This window comes from Oratosquilla oratoria, chromosome 21, assembly GCF_046742065.1.
Source record: "Oratosquilla oratoria isolate Oo_2021 chromosome 21, ASM4674206v1, whole genome shotgun sequence".
NCBI classification, from domain to species: Eukaryota; Metazoa; Arthropoda; class Malacostraca; order Stomatopoda; family Squillidae; genus Oratosquilla; species Oratosquilla oratoria.
Genome location: NC_134797.1, coordinates 51,746,150 through 51,751,125, shown reverse-complemented (window position 1 = coordinate 51,751,125; position 4,976 = coordinate 51,746,150). Strand labels below are relative to the sequence as shown.

The window sequence follows — 4,976 nt, the reverse complement described above, 5'->3', positions numbered from 1 at the left end:
AAAGTTTATTTATATTATTTGTGTCTCCTTTGTGATAATTTATTCTCCTGCCTTCCGTGCTTTGTTCCTGGGGTTATCTATCAATATCAAAGATAAAAATAAATGTAGAATATTTACTCAATCCCATTGGCGTCCATGAGGTAAATATATACACAAGCCCTCACATCCCATGAAAGGGTAGCTTCTCGAGAGGTCAGTGGATTAAGTAAATTTCAATTATGGAACCTTTTGACGCTCATGTTAAATGGTTTCTTATTTTATCTTATTTATCTATTTATTTATTTATTTATTTCATTTTTGCTTCTCCATGGACGTTTTATTTGACTGAGGGAAAAACCCTTCGATGTAGTAACAACCTTGTAGATTTTATTCTGCCTAACGCCATTTTTTTTGTAACGTCACTTTTTTTCATTTGCTCTGTTGTCTGCTTATCTTCGACACTTATCTTTTTTCCCCTATCCAATGTCTAATAAATTAAAAAAAATCTTCTGTCAGATGTTTCTTACTTGATTAAAAAATAGAATTTTGTAATACGGATGTCTTTTGTTGACGATGTTTTCGCGGGCATTCAGGTGAGACATCTTACACATTATGGGTTCAGCCAATAGCGGAGACTTTATATAACACATTATGGGTTCAGCCAATAGCCTAATAGTTTTGAGTCCCGTGACCGATTTCGGCCAATCGCAGGGCTTTCCTTCATAGCGAAAACGAAATCGGACAGGCGCCATCTTAGTTTTGAATTGGTTTGTGACGAGTGTGGACGATTTGTCTAAAGATTTGTGTGTTTTTTTTTCTTCTTATTTTATAAAAAGTGCCGTTCCGAGTGCTTTGGAAAGGACCACGGTGTCCTTCCAAAAGAATATATATATATATTTTTTTAAATTATGTAACATCTGCAAGATGCAGCCAGGGATGGAAATTGCTTGAGAGTACATGGCGGCATATCTCAAATTCAATATTTTTCTTATGTTCAATCTGCATTAGTGGGAACAATATTTATTATACTTCTTCGAGTAAAAATCACGGGTGCTTCATTCATGCGTATGCCACCTTTTTCTCCAAAATCTATTTCCATCACTGGTGTTATAAATTCTGAAGGACGAGAAGATTGACCTGTGCTCGCCAGACTGCTGGACAAGAGCCTTCACTCTTCACCTAAGGTAAGTTCTAATTATGTGCTTCCCAGGTTTCTTGTCGGGTGAACTGCCCACAGTGAAGTTAGATTGATATAGGGTTACGATGTAATGAACGGCAAGGTCTGCCATATCTGCTTGGGTCTGGCAGATAGTTTAGGTAAAGGAGCTCACTGAAAGCTTGGGCTAGGTCACGTAGCCCAGTCAATGGTGTAATCAGTCACTCAACAACCCCAATCTCCAACCTAGCTCACCCATATGTTATTCTTTCTTTACGTGCGTGTGTGTGCTTGATGTCAAATTCATCAAATAAGTTCAACTTCTGGTAAATTTTTAGAATTGCACACCCACGCGATATAGCAATAGAAGGTAAAATTTTAGAAGTGCACATCTACGCGTTATAGCAGTAGAAAATTAAATGTTCATTTTTTGTATTCTAATACCTCAACGTAATATACTTTTTTTTTTTTTTTTGTGGAAATCAATAACAGAAAAAATTGTTAAAAGCGATACATTAACGAACAAAGCTACGACGACTGCTTGAGATGCCATCTTTTTTTATAGATGCAAAACTCGAAGAAATTTAAATATGATAAATTCGTCTAACCTAACCTTCGTTTAGTAATTTGGAATCTGTAATTCTAGGGGTCACCAGAGTTGTCGTCGTCGTCAAGAGAATTTAATGGTTACATTAGAGATAAAAAGGTTGTTAGGAATCACATTGGTCCACTATTATCTGCTGACGGTCAACTTGAAAATTCAAATGAAGGAATGTGTAATATCTTAAACAATTATCTTAGCTCGGTATTCGTAAATGACCTCAAAGTGAACTCTAAACTGAAACCTGTGAAAAGTCTGGGGTAAACTTAATCACTACGGTAAATATAACAAAAGAAAAAATGAGAAGGTGTATAGATAAACTCAAAGTTAATAAAACACCAGGGCCTGACGGTTGGCATCCAAGAATCTTAAAGGAAATGAAAAATGAGATTGTTGTTCCATTAGAAATTATTTTCAAGAAATCCATCATATCCGGAGATGTCCCAAGAGAATGGAAGCTAGCTAACGTTACTCCCATATTCAAAAAAGGTGACAAAAAGAAGCCAAATAACTATAGGCCTATAAGTTTGACTTCAATCGTAGGAAAAATAATGGAAAGTATCATCAGAGATGCAATCGAACATCATTTAGAAAGTAACCGTTTGATAAATGATAGCCAGCATGGTTTCAGACGGAAACGTTCTTGCGTGACTAACTCGAATTCTACAACACAGTTATCTCGAATTATGACAAAAGAAACAATATAGATTTAATATATCTAGACTTTGCAAAAGCTTTTGATACCGTCCCACACGAAAGACTACTTACTAAATTAGCTTTATACGGAACAAGTGGTAGCCTATTAGGTTGGACTAGTAATTGGTTGAATGGTCGAGTTGTTTTAAATGGAAAAACTTCTAGATGGAAAAATGTTACAAGTGGAGTTCCTCAGGGTTCCGTTCTTGGGCCACTTCTATTCATAGTATATATAAATGATATAGACCATGGACTAAAATCTACTGTTTCCAAATTTGCTGATGATACAAAACTGTGCGGAGTGGCAAATGATCACTCAAACCAATTAAATATTCAAGAAGATATAGATAAATTACAGCAATGGTCTGAAAAGTGGCTAATGACATTTAACACAAGTAAATGCAAGGTAATGTACATAGGTAAAAATAACAGTAAGTACGATTACAAGTTATTTGGAAATTCGTTAACAAAAGTGGATAGTGAAAAAGATCTCGGCGTAATGATCAGTAACGACCTCAAATCATCCAAGCAGTGTATTTCAGCCTCTGAGAAAGCAAATAAGATTCTAGGACTGATTGCGCGATCTTTTGATTTCAAAAGTCCATCACTCATTAACAAGCTATATAAATCGTTAGTTCGCCCACATTTGGAATATGCTGTTTCCGTATGGTCAGCGAATCTCATTAAAGACATTGACAGACTGGAAAAAGTACAACGGCGAGCCACAAAACTGATTCCAAATATCAAAAATAAATCATACAAAAATCGACTAAAACATATGAATCTGTTTTCCCTAAAACAGGTCTTTAAGATTTTAAAGGGAATTGACAACATCAAAAGTGACAAAATTTTCACATTGAATGAGAATCAGACAAGAAACAATGGTCTCAAACTATCCGGAAATAGATTCAATTTGGAAGTAGGTAGAAACAACTTTGCCAACCGTGTAGTTAATGAATGGAATAAACTTCCTGCACAGGTAGTGCAATGTAGTTCAGTTCGAAGCTTTAAGAATCATTTAGATAAACACCTAAGCAAGATGCTGTAATGATTATAATTTATCTTATATTATTTGTTTTTGTTTTGTTATCATTTGTCGATTTTCATTTATTATTAGTTATATGTCAATTTATTATTATTTGCTATTCACCTGTTTGTTTATTATTCAACTATACCTATGCATTTATTTATGTATTTTATTTGTTATTTACATTATTATAGTTTTTATTTATTATTTTATCATTGATATGATTTTTTTCGCATCCGACCTAGATATGGACCAAAAGGTCTCCTGTCGGCATGCTCCGCCTTTGTAATCCTTTGTAATTCTTTGTAAGAATGTTGACGGCCGGTTTTGGCATCCGATAGGACTGCGGGGTTGCAAAGGAGTTTCATTGTTTGAAGAATAGCATGAAGCTCAGTTCCGTAGCACTGTTTTGAAAACATTTAGCGTGGTGACGTCACTTAGTGGGGAAACAGACAGTACACAACGTGAACGCCATCGTCAATCTGACATTGACGGGACTGGACAAACTGGGCCTATCGTCGCAGCTCCGTTCGGTAGTGTATTTGCTTTTAGCAACGATTTTTGTTATTGATTTCCGCAAAGAAAAAAGTATATTACGTTGATTTATTATTTTCTATTGCTATATCGCGGAGGTGTGCATTTCTAAAAAAAACACAAAAAAAAACACGCAACTTGTCTATAAATCAACCATTTGAAAAATGAGAACAAGCGCTACAGAGGCGAATATTTACAGGAGACTGTAACCGTTTGACAGGTAGAATGTAAGAAAAGAGTACCACTCGGTAAGGAAGGGGTCAATCGAGAATGGCTGCATTTCTTCATCACTGCGGGAAAAGTGGTTAGGCCTAGGGGGGTTGCCACGGGGATGAATGAAATAGTCTGTCTGTAGCCGAAACACGGGAGAAAATGCCACCTGGAATGCAAGGGGGCAAGAAAGGGGCAGCAGGTCCTCAGAGACATGGCCAGTATGGGGATTCGAACCCGCTTGCCTCAGGGTTCGAGTCGACCACTTTGACCAAAGGACCACCTCACCTCCCAATCACTCCTTGGCACACTTTCTCCCGTATATACTATTCATTTTTATTATTTTGATTTAATTTCATTGATCAATTATTTTATGGTAGAGAAACTGCTGTATATTTAGATAACACAGTAGTGGGTGAAATATATATTTGCACATCTCCACTGCAGCCTGGATCAAGGAACTATATTCTTCACACGTTACGTTACGCTACGTCACATTACGTTACGCTACGTTACATTACGTTACTTTACGTTACTTTACGGAGGTATTGGGCGCAGGTCTTATTGGAGCTCTGTCTAGATCTTTTTCATCATATGATCTCGTACTTAATAATATATATATTCATACATTCCCTTCTAAAGTAAAATCCAAACGAAAAATATCCAAACATGAAATGTTAATTGGTGTTCAGAATACTGTTAAAAGGCTAATTTTGAGGCGCAAATGACTTAAAGTTCACCATTTAAATTTTTACTAATGTGAAACACATGCG

The 4,976-nt window shown here is 36.1% G+C and overlaps 1 long non-coding RNA gene across 1 annotated transcript in view; it reads left to right on the top strand.

Annotated features, from left to right (window-relative positions):
* Positions 1-634: 634 nt before the first annotated feature.
* LOC143036933 (uncharacterized) overlaps positions 635-4,976 on the top strand; it is a 20,296-nt gene continuing 15,954 nt past the window's right edge. Inside the window, exon 1 of the long non-coding RNA XR_012967419.1 lies at positions 635-1,163. This is a non-coding gene — a long non-coding RNA (uncharacterized LOC143036933). The remainder of the gene's footprint in view (positions 1,164-4,976) is intronic.